At 38.5% G+C, this 23,524-nt stretch overlaps 1 protein-coding gene across 5 annotated transcripts in view; it reads left to right on the top strand.

The window, feature by feature from the left end:
• Window positions 1-23,524, top strand: part of ESRRG (estrogen-related receptor gamma) — a 535,542-nt gene that overhangs the window by 419,837 nt on the left and 92,181 nt on the right. The window lies entirely within an intron of this gene.

Here is a 23,524-nt window from a genome sequence, read left to right as displayed (position 1 = left end):
CTTTAAAAACTTCTGATCTTATCTATAAATATGAAAATTCCTTTCAAGTAACTAGTAATTCATTTATTTTAATACATTAAAAGGCTACAATCAGTGTAGAATATTTTAGAGAAAAAAACCTATAATGTGAATAAACCATATGCATCTGAATTTCTTTCATGGAGTTTTTGACTTTATAAATTTATAAAACACTGATTAAAAATATGACCTACTAAAATGAAATAATTATTTCTATTGTCTTATGGAGAAATATATACACATATATAATTACATACCAAATATTATAAAATGAAATGTATATTTTTTTTTGGTTTTCCATTAAAGCCATTTAATAAATGAGAGAAACAGATTTCTCTCAATCAAGTGCATAGACTGTCTAGTTTGTATAGGTCACTCTACCATGTACAGGAAATTTCAAGCCTAGAGTTTGTCTAGGACTGATTGACCTATTTGAAAAAGATCAAAGAATACCTGACAGAATAATTTAACATGGCAGCTTATATATAAATATGGTGGACATTTTCTGAGTTGACTTAGGATGACTAGGATGTTTTAGTGAATCCTTTCTCCTGTTCTTTAAAAAAAAGTTAGTTCTGGAGAAGTGAAGAGGGAGGATTTTCCTTATGGGATAATTGTGGTCAGCAGTATCACAGAAGTAGAATGTAAGTCACGACTATAAGGTAAATGCTGTTTCCATAGTATAACAACAGTCATTTGATGACAGTCAAGTTTTTGTCAGAGATAGGATTTGGGCATCTGGATGGAAAGGTAGGAATTCCAGGCTGAATATTTGCCTTGTATTCCCCAGGCAGGAGAAATCCAGTTAAGGTTTTAATACCTCAGTCCTAGTTATGTGTGTCTCTGGTAAAAGGATGGATATAGGAACAAGTATGGAGACATGGAGCACCTCACTGTGTTTATTTCAAGTCAAATAATGAGGATCCATGTGAGAATGACAGCCTTGGAGCTAGAAAGGAATGTACTTGAGAATTATTTTGAAACAGAACTTACCTTATATACTCCCTAATTGGATCTGAGAATACTGTTGGAAGAAGCAATAATCACTCATCTAGTCATTGCATCATTGTAGTCATGTGATGCAATGAGTTAATTATTTCTTATGTTTTATTGGAAAATTATGCATGTCATCAACCTGAAGTTCTGTATGGCAAAGCTAGGATGACTTTGGAAAATAGAATTTTGTTTTGCGTGGGTAAATAACTACTCCCAAATGACTTATTTATGGAATATTCTTCTTCCTCAAGATAACCATAGAGATGACATGTGGAGAATTTCAAATGTTGACTAAGAAATGAGAAATATCTTAGGCAATCCTTTCTTCTATCAAATATTATAAAATATAGTATTTGTGTTGTGGTCTTATCACTTATCCTGAAGATGTAGGCTAAGATTTTACTCCAAATTTGCCCTAACTAGCAACAAAACTCAAAACTGGCTATCATTTGATGAGATGTACAGACCAGACCAAAATAATGACCACCTGCATCATCAATATTGTACCTCTTTGGTGATGGCTTTTAAACACACCCCAAAAGGATGTTTATTTTAGTAGCATCATGAGATAGAGAGGCATAATTTTCCAATAAAACATAAGAAAGAAAATTCCTTATATTGGATAATAAATTGGATTTTTGCCCATCTCGGTAGGGTAGGTCAAGGTTAGTGCTTTGAGTGCTTTAGTCTAGAATAAGTAAGCAAAAATTTTTACATAAATATCACTTATATGCCACTTACATTAAGTTTCTGCTGTGGATACATATCGAGGGCTGCTTTCAGGGTCTTATCCATATTCATTGACTGATGTAAAAAGCAAGATGGGACGGGAGTGTTCATTGGAAAACACCCCACATCTTGACATTTAGTGTCCAAACTTGATGTCGATATTGATATTATCTCGAAAGATAGCAGATTTCAGGCTGGTGAGCCAAACACTTGTAGTGATCAAGTCCTTATGTATATCATTCAAAATATTGCTTTGCCTTGAACTGTCTTCTGAAAATGGCAACTATTTAAGTATGTGGATGCTCCTAAGGAAAACATGGTAACTGTGAATACAAATTAAAGGACCATGAGTGAAACTGATTACCACCTTATGAAAATGTACATTACTGTAAACATTTATATATATACCTTTTCTCTAAGTCAAATAAAATACATCTGAAACATTTTCCTGGATCACATTTAAGTGATTAAACCACTTATTAATTTGTGCACATAGTGTCATGTGATTAATTTAAATTAATAAAGGATTGACTTATGTTGTTCAAATCATCACCTCAACCCACCAAAATGCATGCTATTGTCAAGAGTAGGTATTATTAATGTTTTTATTGTTTTACTATTCCTCTTGTGGCACATGCCTCTCCAGAATGCTTGGCACAATATGAACAGTTGAACAGTCAGAGTCTGTAAATAAGGAACTACATAGGTAAGTAAGATTCTCCAGGGACAGCCTAGCATATGAATCAGCAAATTGGTTCCATGATGGAATGATCTAAAATATATAAGATAATAGTTATGGTTTACAATTAGAATTTACCATGTGTTCTGAGTGCTTTTTGTGCATTGAGTCATTTTATCCTCAAAACAATACTATGGATTAGGTCCTATCACAACGCACATTGTAAATGTGAAAATTGGGAGACACAGGCATAAAGTGATGTTCTTAGAATCACAGAGCTAATAAATTACATACTAATTTTGCTGAGATGAAAGCCCAGAAGTTGACTTCTGAAAATATACACTTCTGCCAATTGGAGAATAGAAGGCATCTAAACTATACAAAAACAGCTTTGCTACATGTATTGAAAGCCATTTTACCTGCAATGAGTATTTCAGGGTGAAAACTTTAAATTTTGTGGTATGGTATTTTTTATTGAGCTTATAATAACACTGTATATGATTTAGAGCCACTGGTTCATACTTCTTCAGTGTATATAAGCATACTACACTCAGTAGTACCAGTCACAATTCACTGGGCCCCTCCACACTTCACCCCATCCCTTTCTGGTAGCTTCAAATCTACAGCAATACTTCCAAGTTTTGTTTTATTTTGTTTTGTCGGTTCCTTTGATTTTTTTGTTTCTCTATATTCCAAGAGTGAAATCAACTGGCATTTGACTTTCTCCTGCTGATTTATTTAGCTTAGCATGATCCCCTTCTGTTCCATAGCTTAGACAAATCCCATTTTATGTGTATACACACATTCATCTGTGGGACACTGGACACTTATACGTTATTTCTATAATTTGGCTATTATATGTCATGCTGCAGTGAATATAGAAGTGCAGATATCCTGTCAAATTAGTGTTTTTGCCCTTTTCAGGTAGATTCCTTGGAGTAGGATTGCTGAATCATTTAAGTTTTTGAGATCATTTAATATTTTGAGAATCATTGTGAAAACAAGTTATTTTGCAGATTGGTTATTTTTAATTACATTTTGACTCTCTACAAGTCACACTTGCTGAATGTGTTCTGGATTAGTGAGTCATCAAATCATTTTTCTAAGTATCAGCTAATTCTTCCAGTAAACCAATCCTATGTTGTGGAAAATGATATTGGATTTTGATGTTGAACTCAAGAAATATATTTAAGAAGGTAAGGCTGCTTTAAGAGAAGGCTTCCAATTGTAAAATTTTTGTGGTGTTTTGCCTTCTGTCACTATTGTATATTTTCATAACATAGCAGAACTTCTAGCTTAGGATAAGCTACAGTTTTGCAGAAGAGAGTTGATATCCTAATTGGGAAGCTCCTATAACTGCCACATAAAGTATTGCTTAAACCTACTTTTTGCCCAGACACTGAAATTGAAAGATCTTGATTTTCATTTCTTTGAAGAAGGGAAGCAGGAAGGTGATAGTCACAGACTTTTTGCTGAGTTTGTTCCCCAGAATAGACTGCAGATGGCTCCAAGTAGTTATGATGGCATCTCTGTTTATTTAGCTATTTCTGAGGACATCTTTGACATAGTTAATATTTTCTATAAATTTTTATTGCAAGACTTTCTGTAATTTCTATAATCAGCGTCCTTCTTTATACTCATGAGCCTGTGTTCACACAGTCACACACACAGAGGGGAAAAAAAAATCAAGATTCTATGATATTAGAATGTCTTTCACATTTTTTATTTTACTTTGAAAGTGCACTAAACAGGAAAATAGTAAAATTCTCATATCTGGCCAAAGACATTTACCACCCATGAGCCTCAAGTTCTTACAAGGTTCTACTGGATATGTTTGTCAGTATGTCACATGTGCTAAGGAAACCAAAGCTGCCTGTGTCAATGTCATGGCCATTCTCGGAGGCTTCATTGTTGCCCTCAGTTGGCTACACATACCGCTCTCTGAAATTTTCTAGTGGTCTACTGTTCATTCAGCTCCACTGAATTTACAGAGGCCACTCTTAAACATATGGCATAAAGAAATAAGACCTACCAATATTTTAGGTTTGATTCTACAGTGGATATGTGTGCAAACTGTGTGTGGGGGGGATAATTTAGAAGATTATTTTCCAAATAAAATGTCATAAAACCAACCAAATAGCCTAGAGTCAAGATGCTTAAAGACTTCAACATACATGGGGGTTTTATAGTTTTGAAAAGAAAAAAAGCCCCATATGTATATAGATAAATATTTGAACAGGCATATAAATATACAGATTTGTGTGTATAAAATTTGGTAGTCTCGACCTTTAGATATTGAGCTAAGCAAAGTAGTACATGATACTAAGTGAGGCTAAGGTTGCAGACTCAGTTTTTCTACCACCTATTTAGCTAACTGTGTTATTAAGCTGCAGGTTGAACTCCTAACACTTGGTCGTGCTGGGATAATATTACATTTAGTTCAAAAATGACAAAGCAATATTCAGGGTGCTCAAATCACTCTTAGGAAAACCAGCCAGTCTATCAGTGTAGATCCATAGTATATCTATTCTTTTGAGGACAAGTTTAATTTTACTCTCAAATTCAATGTGATTCTGATACTGCCATGTAAGTCTTGTTAAAATATGTAAATAGGGCATTTGCTAAACTGTCTTTATTTAGTGATCATTTAAGTGATCATAAAATTTTAATGACTATTACTGATACTGTAATAAGTACTTCAATGAATTTTTTTGATGGTTAAATATAATTTTGTATGTTACTCCAGAATCTCAATCTGGGGATTTTAATATAGACACATTACTGTAAAATATTCATGCCATCAGCCTTCCATATTGTTATATCCTAGAATAAATGCATGTTGATTTGAACTTAAATCTTTCTGACATCCAGTGGTTTGGGCATCACAAAATTTAGTAATGCATTCATCATTCAGTTGAGAGAAAGTGACTTGCATTTTCAGAGTATTTATGAATTGATGTTTAAAAACCACTTGATTCTAGCCAAGAAAGTTCTTGCTTTACAGTCTAAATTTGGAAATATATGTGGGTTACTTAAATAGAGAGATAACACTAATCTTTCAGTAGCAACAAGTGCTGGGTGAGGTTAAGGCCAAGAGTTTAAAATTCCTGTTATCAAAATGCTATTGTTGGACTTAAGTACCACCATATATGATCATTGCTGAATGTGCAAATAATTTGGATTCTTTAGAACCCTGCTGTGTGGAACTCTGTTTGTAAGACTCTGTTTCTTCACATTGTAAGCCCTCACCTCCACCAACCTTCTTTTTTTTTTTTTTTTTTAAGGCAAAGCAGCAATTAGTAGGAAAAGCTTCATCTCCCACGTCTGTGATTAGCTTGAGGCCAAATAAAGCCACCAGGGATACTGTGTTCCTGCTGCTATTTATGTAGACAGTAGACACAGGGACAGGTTTTTGACAGTATGACTGCTTGGGCTTTATGTTACACATCATGAAGCATTTTGTTTATGCTTTATAAATAGTGTCACCTATTTATAACCTTCAGCCGCTATTCTTTCAGTGGCATTCTCAAGTGGCCTTTGGTTTGGTTAACATCAGCCACTCAGGCACTTCTGTCGCATGAAAAGTTAAATGTGAGTTTCAGTTAGCCAATCTAATGAAAGTCCGGAAGATTGTCCCAGGTAGGGAAGTTAAGATATAATTGACATCATATAACAAACCCGGAAAATATGGCAAGGAAACAGAAAAGATGTGTTTTATATTGTGAAAATTTCATTTGCCAGATGCAGAGCTGTGGTCTTATGTGAAAAGATCTCTATATACATTGAAACTCTTAGATTCCATTAAAAGAAGAAAGAAACCCGAGGTGACAGGAGATTCCTGGCATGGGAAAAGCTGTCTATGTGAAGCTCAGGGATTCTTTGGAGGATCATCTTGGAGATAGAAGGAAGATTTTCAAGTTAATCACATTTCTGCCACCTTGCTCCTTCCTCCTCTTGTGCTTACAGGCAAAGGTGGAAACTTGCCCTCTGCCCCTGTATCTAATAGAGAAGCCACATCAAAAACAGGAAAGCAAGAGAAGAGAGGAAAGAGGAAAAGAGATCAGCACAGTGGTTTGCAGCAGCCTATAAAACCTGCCAAGGCCTTAACAGATACAGAGCTGGCGGATCCCCTGGAAGGATCCCATTAGCAATGAGGAGGTAGGGTGGGATGAACCCCCCCGCTGTTTGATACCACAGTGAGTGCTGGTGCTCAGCAACAAGGAGTGGTAACACCTTTGCATTTGAAAACAAGGTGGGGGGAATAGCAAGGTGAAAAAAATTTTTTTTTCTAAAATTTTTCATGTGGTACTTTCACTTGGGAAGATTTCTCAGTCTGAGTTTTCTGGTTTTGTATGCCCATTCCCCAACTGTGTCAGAGCTGAGTATGTACTGTGAGTTCACACCCAGCCTTCTGGGAGGCTTAATGTACCAAACACACTGACTGTTGAGGTCAGGGCAGCTCTGTGGGAGGTACTATCTAGGGTGCTGCGGACACACAGGAATGAAGCCAAAACCCAGTAGATCTGTGATCACCTACCGTGGCCCCCTCTCTTAGTAAGTCCTGCAGAACAGAGCTGCTGGTCCAGGGCCCCAGAGCCAGGGGAGGCATATACCTGACCACTATGAAGTGTTCAGGCTGAGGTGTAGACCCTGCCTTTATTTTTTTGATTTTTAAATTTTAAATTATTTTATGAAAAATAAAATTAGTTCAAAGAGCTCAAATTCAGTTCAGTGAACATGGCAGCTATTGAAGAAGCTGGGAGGAAAAATGAAAATGAAGAAACAACTTGTGAGTTCACGAGACCTGCCTTTAATAGGCCAGCATGGAGCATCTTAAAGTTATGTTCTCTCTCTCCGCACATGGCAACAACAGGGTGATGACAGACGCTGAGCCCAGAGAGGACAGAAAGGCCATCACTGTGAGGGCGGGTTAGTGTATATCACGACCCACGTACCAGAAAGGGAGGCGACTCTGTCTCGGCTGATTACTCTGAAATGCCATAAACTGGGGTCTGCTCTGTAACCAGCTGGGATTCTGGGGCAAAGTCATTAACAGAGCTCATACATCCAGTGGAATAGTTTTCTTTCAAGTATGGACAAACCCTCTTCAAGTTAAGGAAAAAAAACAAGTTGAGCACAATAACCCCCCACATTCCTCATCATAGATCACAGAATGAGGTACACAGTCAAAAATACTTTATGCCCAAGAACCTAAAAGTGTAACCCTATTTCTTTAAAAGAGAAAAAGAAAAGAAGTGCTCAAAGAGTCTAGGCATACTTTCATTCTTCGTAAACAAAGTTATTTCAGAGCGATTTCCCTGAAGGTTGGCGTTGCCCTGCCTGAAGGTTTGTGGTCAACAAACGTCTTTTGGGACAGATCTTTAGCCACTTTGAAGTAGAAAGTCAATGCCAGTTCTGAAATGTGACAGGCTCGTAAACCCCAACCAGATCTGAATGGTGAGCAGGCGTGAGAGAATCAATTCCCCCTGCCATTCCAGTCCTTACAGATAGTTGAAACTATGCTCATCAGGCTCTTGCATCTTTTATTTTCTTCTGCAAGACAAAGCCACCTATAAAAATCTAGCAGATTATACAGGAAAAGCCAGTGTCCCCATTGAGCTGGGCAGTGAGTTCGACCATGGAACACACCTCAATTATATCCCACATTTGGTATGTTGTTGTTGTTTAAAAAAAAAAAAACAAAACAAAACCTGGCAACGATGTCAAGTTCAGTAAGTTAAGATGCTATGTTCCCTTTGCTGTTTATGCCTCAGTGCCTTATTAAATGCACCAGCTAAACAGAAAATGTGGTATAAATATGTTTCATGAGTCATTTAAGGATTCAGCCAAGAGACATTACAATTGACTTTTGAGTCCATTTTTAGAACAAACTCTTTCAAGACTCTTCTCAACAGGAACACTTCCCCCTGCACTAGAACTGACAAGACTGTATGCATTACTTTATTTTGATACTGACATTTAAACAATAAAATAAAGCCATTTAAAACAAATAGTAGTGCTTTAAGTGTCTAGGCTGTCAAGGTATCAAATTATATAACTTGGAAAAATCAGAATTCATTGTTAATGGTATGCACTTAACACAAAGGGTCGCTGGAGTACTCAGCAGACATACATTCAGCTACCATGTTGGAGCTAACAGGCTCTATTCCTTTAGATAGAATTGACTATATTCACTTAAATGGACTTGACTCTAGTACAATCACTGTATTCAAATGTCAGGGGAAAAAAAGAGAGAGAAAGAGGATGTCACAGAGGGTCACAAATTATGTTGGATTTTGACAGATTGTAGCCTTGCTTTACAAGAGCAGTAACATCTCATTTGTCACCGTTTGATCTGTGAGTGCGGGAATGGGAGCGGAAGACCCTCCATCTCCACCACAATTTAATCGCTCTGAGGCCCACTGTGGTGTGGGAGGCACCTGCCCAGGCACCGCACTGCTGATCTGTTTTAATTTAATCGTCCGTCAGCTGGATGAAAGCATAAATCGTCGCTCTTTGATCTGCAAATGGTGTGTTTTTGTCAAGCAGGGTGTGGAATCAGGGTGAAGGGACTCCACAGTTTCTATGGCCTGGGCAGGGTGGCCCTCCGGGGACAGCAGAAGTGATGTTTGACTCTACCAGGACTGTGCATCCAGAAAAGACTCTCAGGAGACTTAAGACAAAGCAGGAAGAAGAGGGCAAACCGAGCTGTTTGTCTTCAAAGGTTAACAATGAAATAAAAGCTTAAAAGCTGAATAAGATATTCTCAGAGAACTAGAAATAGTTGTTCCATTCATGTCCATCATTTTTGGTTGTTGCATTTTTGGTTGTTGTTCACCTTTGAACTTTGGCTGCAATAGGAACAACACAGGGGTTATTAAATGTGTGTTTGTGTCTCTGCTGTGAATGATCAGCACTGTTCGTGGAGCCTGAACTTTTTTTAGAAGGATGGCAACAGTGAAGGATGATGCAGTTAAATTTGGGATGTGTAGAGAAGCACACACATTGAAATGAAACAAATGACATGATGCTTGAACATAATGCTACATCAAAATAGCTATTATAAGCTTTAAGTGGTCTCATCAATAAATATTTTAAGGTGCTTTCCACATCTTCATAATCCATTTCCCAGAATCACAAACATTGTCTTTTTGTAAATAAAAAAGAAACACTTTATGACAGACACTTCTGCCAAAAGCAAGTTGGGGAAATGAAGAATTGTCAGAAGCGCATTCTGAGTTTTGTAGGGTTTTAATGAATGACTTCTGACTGCAAGAGTAAAGCAGTAGTCAGGGCTCCCCTAATGATGCCTCCATTAAAGGTGCTGCCAGCAGGAGAGTATTTTTGTAGCCCCATAAATGGTAATTTAGGGTCATGCTACACATTTTCATACATAAGCTTCCAATATGTACATATTTCATATTACCAAAATATTACCATATTATGTATTTCATAATAACCAAAACATTCCTAAACAAGATTCCAGTTTGGGAAAAATTCCCCAAGAGTAACCCAGAAATTTCCAAAAGACTTCCCCCGGCCCACTGGGAATTGCTCCACAAATCAAGCTGAAATTCCCCCTGAAATTCCTTTAGGATTCCATGGAAAGCAAAAACAATTTATAATTGCATTCGTAAACTAAAAATGTCTTCCCTGGTAATGGTGCTAATAAAATCACCAGCAGAGGGGTAGGCCCCTGAAGACCAGTTGAACCGACCTGCTTATTCTGGCCCATGTGTTTCTTTGGCTCTCCCTTCCATAATTCTCACTAATGGCTTTTCTAAGCAGTGTTTGCATAGAAAACATAAAGGTGTCTTGGCTGTGTCCATGTATTAAGTTATTCCACCACGGGACTGCAGACTCAGAGTTAAACATGGCCGCTCTTATAGGTTTAAATAGGTCCCGCAAAGCAGTTTTGGAAGAACCTGAATTCTTACACTGGGATTGCGAGAAGCGTGAAGTAAATTGTGGTGATGCTAACATTTGTGTGAGCAAAATGGGAGAGCAGATGAGATGGATTCCTTCTGTCCTGGTAGGCTAATATCTACAGATGTGCCCCTGCCTGGGGCATGCCCCAAAGAAGAGGGAAAGGAACAAGAAAGGAGAGGAAGGTAGAAGAAAGAGGAGTGGCAAAAGCAAGTATAAAGAGAGTTACATTATGTATACATTTTGGGAAGGGGTGAAGGGCCCCCAACAAGCTCCTTTAGATATCCTGCATCACAACCCAATAGTCCTATTTCTCCTCTTCAATTTTTCTGCACCTGAGTTGGAAAGAGTTCTTTCCCTGCCTTTTCTCCAAAGGTGAGTTGTTCCTTCTTTCCTTCCTCCCTCCCTACCTCCCTCTTACTGTTCTTTCTTTCTCTATTGCGTACTAACAGACTCATCCTAGAATTCGTCCATTCTTCTAGAGGATTCTACATACAGAGAAGTCTCGGAATCCATCTTTTTCTGATCCTCCCTTTTGCCAGTACTTTAGTCTTTATGGTAGTTCTTTAATGCCTGAGCTAGTGAAATAACCCCACTGATCTATATGTCTCCACTGCCTCTGTCCCCATCAGTTTTTGCACCATGAAGAATGTAGTCCAAACTCTTTCGTAGCTGAACAAGCAGCTGGTCACAGAAGGCAGTACTGTTCATACTGCTGCCGATGCTCACTAGCCACTCACACAGGAGCCCTATTTATCTCCCTGATCCTCCTCAGGCAATGTATGTTTTAGCCACATGTTCTTCTCATGATTGTCTGCATGTGACATGCTTTTCCTGCATCTATACCTCTGTTTATCTGTTCTCTCTACCTGGAATCCCCTTCTCACCTTATCTTTGTCTACAGAAGTTCAACATCCCAAAAGAAAAATCACTTATATTTGTGAGGACTTTATGAATCCTTAGTCAGCATTAATTGTTTCTAGCTCTACATTCCCAGAGGAATTTTTTTTTAACACATCTCTAGCATAACACAGCATACAGGGGGTTATTAAAGAGCCCCTCCATGAATTCCAAGCCCTTAGGGGCAGACAATAAGTTTCATTCTTGTCTGACCTCCTCCCCTCCTGCTCTTAAAGCCAGCAAAGTGGTTGTGACTTGAGACTTTGTTCCATCAATATTGATTAGAAGCTCATTGGCAATGAATATTGCAGGAACTTTCTTTAGAAAATGTGTGTCTGTGTGTACATAAGTGTGTATGTGTGTGTGTTAAAGTCTGTAGTGCATTAGTTAGTGGGCTTCATTTCCATGTTGATACACTTTTGTTTTTAGTGACTTACTGCCAGGATCTGTATTACCAATCAAATTAGTGTTTCAGGCTCCTCTAAGAGAATCTGGCTGTTAATTTATGTGAAAAGGAAACAAGGGGAGCAAGGAAACAGAGAAGGAAAAACTTACCATTTATATTATGTATATTGAAGACTTACTGGATGCCAAATAGGTGCTTTGCATAATCTTCATTATACATTTCAGAGGCAGCACATTAGCTCAACTCAAGTTCTGCCGTTTGTGGTGGAAGAAATGTGGGTCATGGCTTGGTGAAGAGATGCGCTTCTGGTTCCTTTGCTTCTTTCCTCAAAGGGTTGTTCACAAAGGATAAATGAGCTAATACATGTAAAGCATTTAGAACAGTGCTTTGCATGATAAGTTTTCAAAATTGTCAACCAACAGTACATGTATCTATATATATATTATATATTTATATATTTTTATTTATATAGGTGTGTGTATGTATAAGTATGTGTGTGCGTGAGAGACTGTGGTTGTATAAAGTTTCATTAGCACTTACGGTCCTCTGTCCTTATAGATAAGGAAATTGAGGATTAGAGGGCATTTGAGTTTCTGGCCCAAAGTTGTGTAACTAATAAGTGGTAGAGCTGGAGCTTGGGGGAAGGTTCAATTCATTGCTGCAGGTGTTATGTTTCCTCATCACTGCAGAGTGCCTCTCTCCAGCATTCCTGCCAGAGCCTGTCCTAATCATTGGTAGACGATGCACTGGAAAAAAAAATTAAGATGGTCTTAGCTGAAGCTAAGTCACATGGGGAAAATGTTCTCTGAAATATTCTCTAGATGCCCTTAAGCACCATAGCTTTGTTGAGTAGGCAAGGATGACCCTGGTTGATTGGGATATCATAAGCCTGGACTTTGCTGAACTTGATGTTAAGTCCTGCCAATGATAGGAGCTTGGGTTTGGGAAATGGCAGCACCTTTGGGTTCCTTTTGTAACCAGAGGCCAAAGCAATTACATACATTGAATTTTATACCGTTAGCTAAACTTTGCCCTAAGGCAGGTTGTGTTTTATTGTTGTTTTGCATAGAAAACTGGGGTGTACATCAAAAGGATGGGGGTGAGAGGATTTACCAGACACAGAATGGGGTGCAGAACAGCCAATTGACTGCAATTCACTGCTAAGGGGAGCAGCAGACAAGACAGAAGAGGTCTGCTGCACCATATGTGGGTCAGCTGCCTGACCAGGGGTCAAACTCAGACCACAATTGTGATAGCACTGAGACTTAATACCTGCGCTACCAAGGAGACTCCTAAGTTGTGTTTTGGAAGATTGCAAGTCTACTTTAAATAACTTAGATTTCTGATGCTAAAATGGTGTGACCTCTCCATCAAAGATACACTTCCCATTATACATTGCTTCATTCCAAATACTCTACAGGCACATAAATGTGGATTAGAATGGACTCTAGTTGGACTAGAGTGGACATTAGGACTGATGTAAGAGTGAGCTTCACTTTTATAAAGACTGATCTCTCCTGAGATGATTAATACTAGTGGAAATGTACAGTAGGCAATTGTATATTACACATGAAAAAGTCTCTTAAATAATGCTGAAACATGTAAACTATAAGCTGACAGTCAGCTTAGGCCAGATATGATTTAACAGAATTAACTCCTAATGAAGATCCAGATAGGAAATGCCAGGATACACACACACTTGTTAGGTAGTGCATTTTTCTGTGTCTTTTTTCTCATGTAGCACATTATTTTGAGGAAGATGTGTACTTATTACTTTTAAAGTATGTTTTGTTTTTCAGATTACCTAGATAAAAAAATTAAAAAATACTAGAATAGTTAAGAATCCTACTTTATGGATTCTCATAAAGCAATATTGACAAAACAGGAAACCTTGGTATGGCTTTTTTTATTTCTGAATGAAGGCAGACATGTAACTGTGTTGGAAAGTGAGCTCCCCTGAAGGTTGGGGCTCCATGGCAGTTGCTGTGGCAGGGAGGACATGCACTTTCACAGTTGGCAAAGGCAGGACTCCATCAAACATTCTCTCCAGAGAATGTTTCTCTTTTGAGAAAAAGACTGTGTTCCCTTCATCTGATGTTTATGTGCTAGCCTTTAGGACTCCAATAGTAAACAAATGTCGGTAGGACTCGTATGGAAAAGGAGTAATGACATGAATAATTGTCAGCTTAATGTGAGGATGAAAATGAGATGAATCAGAGTACACGAAGTACACAAAGAGATTCTGATGTACTGCCCATTTGGAAAAAAAAAATGGGATAGATTTGTCATAAAGAGGTAGCTTTCATAGAAGACTATAGGATGCAAAGGAGAACGTAAACTCAAATGCAACAACTAGGAAAGAAGGTGAATGTTGGTGTACCGGACATGCTCTGTGCCCCGGGAGAGATCTATGCCCATGATTTGTGTATCTTTCAGAATATCTTTCAGAATTCCTAAGGACTAATTTCAGAGGTGTTTTGTGGAGTAGAAGAAACTGGTAATGGTGTTTTTAAAACAAGATGCAGTATGATTGTCTCATTAGATTTTAATAGCATGCTGGGTGATTTCTGCCTATTTTAAATGATTTCCAACCCCTGAAAACCATCAGCCCTGGGAGCTGTATCACTCTGCCTCCGGGTGGGGAGACAGGTGAAGCTGAAGGCTGCAGCTCATCAGTTGCAGAGCCAAAAATAGGACACTGGCTTCTGAGTTCAGTGTCTGGGCACTAGTCTGTCCCACAGTTGCATATGCCAGCACCTCGCCATGTTGTCCAGCCCCCTCATTTTTGGGAATTGGACCTGGGAGCTCCAGAGAGGATTATTTGTGATTTGGTAATGCATGATTCCCTAAGAAGGTCTTAAGATGTCTAAAAATATCTTTCTTTTCACTCTCGACACTTAGAAGAAATATACTTCATGATCCTCTCAGCAAGCAGGCTGTAATGAATTTATATCGGAATGCTTATATTAAATATTTGCCCTAAAAGCAATGAGGCCAGGGCAACTAAGCGGATATGAAATAACGCCTTGTTTCAGGAGAACATTTGAGAATCTGCAGTCATGACAGAAGCAATAAAGGAGGGTAATATTTAAGTTGATAAAAGATGCAAACACGGCTTTATTGGGTTTCTAAATTCAAATTAAAAGAATAAATATTTCATCAGCGATACTAATTAAAGATTGGTCAAAGATTTGTCTGTGTCTCATATAGCAAATACCAATCAGAACTGATTAAGAGAAGTAACATTTATGGGACTGCTCAGTTATAGAAAGAAGTGATGACTATGAAGTCCATTTGACTGAGTAATGGTTATTTGATTATAACTTGATATTCAAACAACATTGGCATACCTTGATATGAGACCACTCTGTTCTTTCCAGTGTAAGATTCCCATTATGCGTTGGGGTTATTAATTATATAAACTGTGTTTATCAGTGGTTTATATGGATATGTTGTCCATGTCTTTAGTTGGTACACTTCTTGCTTTTTAAGAAACTGAAAATTAATTTGAAAGCTGTATGTATTCAGGCACTTATCATAGGATCAACATAGGATCATGTTTCTTTTTTTTTTCACATTTCAATGGGTCATTTGATGCACAATTTTAATCAAATATCTTACTACTCAGTTAAAAAATCACAATGGAAAAAATAGAGATTGGAGACCATTCTCACCTGGACCATTGTCACTGAGCTGCATCCCTGGAGCAGGCTGGGGCTGGTCTGAGGTCAGGCAAGGCCTGATATTTCAGAAGCAGGAGTGACAGTGTACATAAAGGGTTATCTTGCCATATCTGCCTGTCCAGTTTCATTCTTCCATTTTGGAAGCATGTACATCGCCATCCTACTTGCCCTCTCTGTCCACTGTGCTTGCTCTGGATTTTCTTGGTGATATTTGCTGCAGAGGTATTCTGGCTGGTCTCCACAACCAGGGAAAACAGGTGAATCAGAGGTCATTGTGGTCCAGTCAGTCCTAATGTAGCCTCAGTTGCCTTTTCCCCATACCTCACTCCATCCACTCTTCTCATGGGGGGTGTGGTCGGCGCTGAGGTGATTCTCTTTAACCCTCTCAAGAGTCTGGATGGGGTCTGTACTTCCTAGGTAACATAGTATCCTAGGTTAGAAATTCTTTATGATTTTATAACAAGCAATGATAGGATTTGGTTGCTGTTATATCATGAGATAGTTTTCTGTGAACAGCCTGTTTTGGAGAAGAACTACAGATCAGTCATGGATTTATCTTAATGATAATTTACCTTTGTCTGTTAACCACATAACAAGTTCCAGAACTCCATAGGCACCTTTTCCTCCCTGTGCCTTAACAGTTGTGCTGCATATTTATGTAGACACATCTCCGTGCGGCTGATTTTGCAAGCCAGTATAAGACATAATCAAGAATTAATATAATTCTCAAACTGACCTGTGCATGCTGCTCCCATACTCTCTTTCTGTATGTATGTGTTACATACCAGGTACATTAAAATTCACATTTAAATTTCAAATGAGTTAAAATACACCTTTGCTTTCAAATAAGTGACTGATTTTTGTTCCTCTCATGTTATATTAATATTAATATTACAGAATCCTGTACCCTTGCCTTCCCTGCTGACTGTCGGGTAATTGGATGTGTGTGGGGGGGTTACAATGGGGGTCATCTTGTTTAGCTTATCTCGGCAAGAGAAAGAGTGGCCAATAATAAGGGAACGCGGCAATAAAATGGTAGCCAAAATTTGAAAAGAAGATTTAATCTCTGGCCAATTTGAAACATATCCGAGGGAATCCATAGAGAAAAAGATAAAGTGTGACTATGAGTAAGTTAACTAAACACATTACACTGTGTGGGAGTAAATGGAGTTAGTCCATTGTACATGTTTAATTTCCTATTAGTCTCCGACGTTTACTACCATGTCTGAGTTGGGGCATCTGTAAATTCAGTTAAATACAGTGCATTGTCTAAACATATCACAGCTCCAATCAGTCACCCCAGCTGCTGATAAGAAGCCTCTGGTATTATTGAATCTACAATGGAAGACTCTGCAGGCACCGAGATAACAGCTAGGTATTTTACTTTTAAGTATGGAAAGAAGAAGAAGAAGGGGAAAGGGAGCTAGCTGCTGCCTTTGCTTTTATAGCTCGACATTTATTACCACGTTCAGATTTGCTTTATACTCGGGATATTATTTTGGTTTACGATGTATTATGTCTTTGGTTTTAACTTAAACTCTCTGAATCAGAAAGAGTGAGGAAGGAGAGCAGGGGCAGCAAAGTATTGCCAACAACCTCCTTAAGCAAGCTTTGCTGTTATTATGAAACTAGCGAGCTCCTTCAGAAGGTGTTCTTTTCGTTTGCTTTGTTTTTGTCATTTCTGCTTACTTGATTGATGGCTGCTTTTCTTCCAGGCCTCCAGTCCGACTGTATCAGGATGAAACCCAGTTTTTCCTTTACTTTTGTCTTTCGTAGCTTCACTATAATTTGTATCTGAAGTCCCCTTTAATCATTGATTTCAGAAAGAAAATCACTGTGGTTCAGCTCTAATGAACTACAGGGCAGGTCAGTGCATCACAGAGCAAATGTCTTAAATTCCACCTGTGCTTTTCCTTTCCTTGTTATTACTTTGTTCTTCTTGTATAACTGTAATATACTCTACTACTGGACAGCACTTAAGCTGGTGGAGTTATTTTTAGACAGAATGCTATTTTATATTTTTAAACTATCTTTTTGATAGGGTGATGTTCATAGCAATATTTGCATATCCTTTTCCAGAATCTATTTCAGATAGTGGCTATGATGGCTGCTGATCACACTGTTACCTATTTCACACTTTGTTTTTTAATCGAATGATTGATAATCTTTTGCAAACTGCTCCATATGTCTGGCATTCGCATATTTGTGAAAGTACAGATCACTTTGCTTTCATTTGATTTTATGAGTTTATATTTCCTCTTTCCCAAACAGATGTTTTACTACAGCTGCTATTTGTTTAGTAAATTGGTTCACAGGTCATAGCTCTGTTTTCATATAACATTAAGGATCTGACCAACAACATGAATGCAAGAAGCAAAATAAAGTAAAATAAAATACACATAACTCCTTTATCAAGTTCTGGTTTGAGCAGCACATTTTGGCCTAGTTATATGCTGTGCTGCTTTTAACAATTGCAGCTTCATGGTACACACATACACACTCCTTCGCCCGCACACTGGCACCCCACCCCCCTTCCCCACCTGTCCACCTGGTAGCTCGCCAAAGCAGCCCTAAGGCCACAGGGCTAGAGTTTCACTCTATTCCAAAGATTATTCATCCTGCACAGAATGCCACCATGTATTTGGGGACAAACCATGACATAACTGGTCTTTCCAAGGTTAAAAAGTCAAGACTATGCATTAAGATCAAGGAGCAACAGATTAATATTTTAGGGGACCCAGATCCTGGAAGAGAATGTACATATAAGATATGGGGGGGGGGTGAACATTATGTGTTAGCAACGGATTATAATTCCTGATAATGGCCCAATCCCTCACCAAGGCCACAGGGTACACTTTTCTTAAAAAGCTACTGTTTCTTAGAGAGGAGGCCGATGATCCTGTCATGAAAGCCTTCTTAAGCCTAAATGCCCTTTACCCAGCGATTGTCTCTGGACTCTAAACCACCCTTTGTGAATTATATGGGGCTGGTGCCCAAGCAGGAGGAGGGATAAGAAATTTGATCTTTGTGTTTGCTTCCTGTTGACTTGTTCCTAACCATGCCACCCCAGCAAAGACCCTTTGCTCTGGCGTTGACAGTTGGTGCAGTTTCTAGCTCTTTCTGGCACTCTCCATCAAGTCCCATCATGCACCTGCTTCCTTCTCCCCAGGCTTCCACATTCTGATAGGACCCAGCTATTCCTCCTGGCCCCACAATTCCCAGAAACCCTACATGCTGCTTGCAATTATTATCCTTGCCTTCTTTTTTGTGTGTCTTTTCCAAGACTAATTTCCCTATTAAATTCTATCTGTTGAAATGCCTGATATGGTTTCTGTCTTCCAGCCTGGACTCTAATTCAGGTCTGTGCACCTAATTGTGTGCACAATGCTTTTATGATGGACGTCCTCCTTTCAATGTTTGATAGAATGTGTTATTCAGAAGTTATCACATAGACATTTTTCCTGTGTCCTTTTCCAGAAATCTCAGTTTTCTAGAATAGTGAGACAGTTGGTGAAATCAAAGAGTCATTGTGTTTGTTATTTCTTGTATGCCTATGACTTAACCTGATTTGCAAAATCATCTTTTCTGGAATACTAACAAGCTTCCGAGCACTCAGTAGTGTACTTTTATGGTGAGGATTAAAGAGAAATATACCTTTATCCAGCTTATAGTCAAAGCAGGTAAAACAGAGACATAAATAAAGTCATAGCAAATATTTGCTATGACAGATTAGTACAGATTCATGAATTGTGTTAGTCTTTCAGGGAAAGGATGCATAAAAACCTTTTTTGAAATACTTAGCCTAGAAAGTAGATTTTGAATTAGCATTTACAATAAACAAAGAAGTCTAGTGTTAAAAGTGAGCAAGAGTTTAAAAAATTTGTTAACAAAAATTTTGTAACATTAGGATGATTAATTTCCATTAAAAATGTCATTCAGTATTTTTCATGATTAAAATGGGATTTTATGTAATATCAAATATTAAAGTAAGAAAATGAATGAAATTATTCTGAGCTATATAGATATAAGATTCAATAATTTAAGTAAAAAAGATAACACTTTAAAATTTCTGCTATCAGATTTTGTTATCTACAGCAATCAAATTAAAATCTCCACCAGTGAAGAGATATAGTATAATACTAAGTTATGGTGAAAAACTGCTTCCTCTTAATTTTCTTCAGGTAGGCAAAGAAATCAGTGTCAGATTATTGATCAAATTTTAATTTCAAAACTCAATTAACTGAGAGTGAGTTTACATTTATTTTCCTAACTTTTTTTTTTAGGAGAAAAAGCATTTCTGTGTTCTGTTGTGCTGGGAAGATGCTGCTTGCTTACTTAAGCAGTTTAGTGAACCATCCTTGTGACACTTGGTTCATCAAGACTGTGAAATTCTTGTGCAGTTTTAGAATGAATCCTGAAGGCCTTCCCTCCATAGCATTTGGGAACATTTAACCCAGAATAATGGATGATTCAGGGAGGCCTGGCATTAAAATGGCCAAAGGATTTTGGGTCAGAATAGGGTTTATACCAACACCAGGATCTTGGGGAAAAAATGTGCCAGTGCTTGGTATCGTTGGTCTTCATTCTGCTTTCTTATCCCAGGAGTACTGTTTGAAAAGTGCAAAGACATAGATTATATTTGGAAACACTTGCTTCCATAAGCCAAATTTAAGTTTGTGCATTATGTTTCATCTCAGAAGTTTTTGCAGACCTGCCATAGTCACAAAGTCAGGCTCATGCCATGCTTGGGTGTGTGAGCTCCCTCACTGCTCGGGCAAAAGGAATCCTATGTACAGACAGTCTGGTCTCCCTTTGTCACTCCACTAATCGTTTATAGCATCCCTGCAGATGTCCATGACTCTGTCAGGCCCGCCCTTTCTATGCTAATGTGGATAATTGCCTTCACTGTTCACAAAACAGTGACTGTTCAGAAAATAGGGATTTAAGAACACAGAATGACGAAGATTTATTCAGATATTTTCATATTTATCCTACACTTACTTACTGGTTGCATGGCCTTAGCCAAGTCATTCTACCATGCTTTTATTAATGCATCTGTTAAATGCAGGCATTTTTATAATTCTGCCAGAGGCCTATTGCATTGCCCAGGACTTTGAACAAATGCCAGTTTTCAAAGATATATTAGATACTTAAAGATTTTGGAACTTAATGGGTTATACCACAAAAACCTGTCAGCTTGATCATAGTTAGAGAGCATGTAACATAACATGACACTCTTTTTGTTCGTCTGATGCAAGTCACTTCTTCCTGTGTCTTTATTGCCTCTTGCAAATTGTAGGTAATACTACCTGCCTCCTGTTGTGGTAATTAGTGAAATAGCCATGTGGTCAAGGGGCGTGTGGACACGAGATCTGTGGCAATGGGTATGGTTAACAGCCATGCAGAAGAAACACCTGAGTCTTCTAACTGGCAGGACACACACATTGTAAACCCTCTGCATTGCTGCCCTAAAAAAAGGTCTATTCTTCTGTCTTTCAAGTTGTGCTTCTCCACTCAGCACCCAGGCAGCTCATGAGAAGGAGCACTGTTTGGGAACTGTTTTCACTATTGACCCACTTGTTTCCCCATAACACTCAGGATGTGCCCCCTTATAATTTCTGTCTCTTTCTAGTTCCCAGGGAGATTCCCCCTTCACCGTTTGCAAACCTTATGTGGTTTTCACTTGTAGGATGTATGCAGTGGGGTGCTCCTGCAGATCTGCACGGCCCCCAGTGCAGGGAGGCAGGGGAGAGCCCCTAAGAGGCATTGGGTGCTCTGGCTGCTCTCCAGGTCTCTTGCACAGGCAACGCCTCTACCCAGCTGCCCATCTTGTGGGCAGCACCCCTGGCTGGGTGCCCATGGGGTGGCAGGGGGGCTGAAGCTGGCAGTTTGAGCACAGAGCACCCCCCCTCCTACACACACACCCCACCCTGCAGCTGCCACTGCTGCCTCCAATGGGGGTTGGGAGGCCCCTGCCAGGCCTTAGCCTCTGTGAGCCAAATCCCAGTAGAAAATTTGGGAAGAATGCAGAAGCAGCTTTTTTCTAATTCATAATTTGAGATACTATTTTATATTTAACAATCTGTACTCAATGGGAAGACTTCGGCTGAATATATCTGTCCAGACTTGTACAAGCAGACGGTTTCCATTGTGCTCTCTGAGGACTACATGGATTACTCTCCTGTCCATACATTTAAATAAGGACACCTAGCCAAAAAGGACGTCCTTCTTTAAAGTTTTTCACTACTTGGGATCCATATAATAACCCTATAGTCCCCTACATCCCCGTGGATTTTTAGGAGGATTCATTATTTTTTTTAAAGAAGTTTTAGATTCATAACAAAACTGAAGGTTCAGAAATACACTTCCCACATGTACCCCTTGCCCCCCCCACCTGTATCCCCACTATCATCATCCTACTCCAGATGGGTGAATTTGTTATTGTTCCAATGGATGGACACATATGGGCACATCATTCTATCCCAGAGTCTTTAGTTAACATTGAGGTCATTCTCAGTGTGGTACATTCTGTGGGTTTGGACAAAGGTATGAAGGCATCTCTCTATCATTACAGCATCCCTCCTCCATACTACACCTAGTCATCCCTCCCTCTCTTTCTCCTTCCCTCCTGACCCCTGACCGAAAATGGATTTCGGAAATAACGTATCTGACCAGATTTATGTCTAATTAGTTACTTGCTTTCCTTGTGGGTGACTGTTGGCTCACAGAAAGACATTAATGTGGGAAAGCCTTCTTAGGCTTGGGTTGGCTAACCAGCTATTGCTGTGCATGTGACTTCCCAGTGCCCCTTGTGCTGAGGAGCACCTGCAGCAGACCAGCTTAATTAACAGGAAAATTCCCATATTATTATTAGACACTGATTAGAGATGAAACCTAAGAAGATGTCAGTTTGGTCTCTCAAGGGATTTCAGTGTCAAAAAATGCATAGGATACCTCATATTCCTTTTCTTCCTTTTTCTTTTCTTTCTTCCTTTTTCTTTTCTTTCTTTCTTTCTTTCTTTCTTTCTTTCTTTCTTTCTTTCTTTCTTTCTTTCTTTCTTTCTTTCTTTCTTTCTTTCTTTCTTTCTTTTTTTTTCACTTTAATTCTCCTCTTCCATGAACTTCAGATAAGCAGCAGGCCTGAGCCAGATTTCATTAATATCACGCACTCTTCATGGTCATCTTTTAATATTTGAAAGGATCATTTGTTAACTGGAAATGGTCAATTTTTTTTCCTTTGGCTTTTGAAATATAATTTTCAATTTTTAATTTGATTCATTTAGATGAAATCATTAATCAGGGTTGAAACTGAGTTAATTTTCTGGAAAATAAATGAGGTTGTTAGAGTGAACGTTATTAAGTGGGCTCTTTGTAAGAAAGGGATAGTCGCTGGGAATACGGGATGCTTGGAGAACTGGAGCATGCGGTAAAAAATCGAAAGGACTTTTTTCTTTGTTAAGTAGAATAATTCATTTTAAAAATGAGTTAGATCAGAGGATTTTCAGCAATAAGCATTCTAAACACCCCATTAATTATATTAGAAATTGTAAATAGCAAAGTTTTAAGAAATTGTTAGGAAAGGACGCCTCGTGAAGTTCTTTCTTGTTAAGAGATGTTAGGACATGTGATTTCTAAGGTGCTTTTTACTCTCTTTAGAAATAGTGTATGAACTAGTCCTAGCTTTAGTATACTTTATCTCAACCTTTTTTAGATTTTTAAAACTTTGATTGAGGTCTTATAAAATATCCAGAAAGAATTCATTGGGGCCCACATAAATTGACAATTCATTGCTTTGTAATTACTGCCTTAATATTTTCTATATTCATATGTCTTCTCTTTTACTAGATTTAAAAAGCCCTGAGTGTCAGAATTAGAAGATCCTCCTTATGCCATGAACCCTTCTCTGTATATAGGTATATAGGTGTTCCACGAGTTCTTTGTTGACAAGTCAACTTTGTAGATTACGGAAAAGCTCCAGTATATAGCTTGAAAGGAGCTTCTTTTCCCCTGGTAATCTGGATTATGTTTTGGCCATTAGAGAAGTAAGCATGTTTCACTATCTTACTATGCACATGGCATGACTTTAAGTGATGAGGATGATGAGCATAATACCCAGTCCAAGAAAGTGGAGAAAGATTTGATAGTTGGCGAGACATCAGCTCTCTCAGTTCACCTGCTGAGAGGTAT

The sequence above is a fragment of the Condylura cristata genome, unplaced genomic scaffold, assembly GCF_000260355.1.
Source record: "Condylura cristata isolate star-nosed mole 26May11 unplaced genomic scaffold, ConCri1.0 scaffold00018, whole genome shotgun sequence".
NCBI lineage: Eukaryota > Metazoa > Chordata > Mammalia > Eulipotyphla > Talpidae > Condylura > Condylura cristata.
This window is presented reverse-complemented; position numbering and strand designations above follow the sequence as displayed.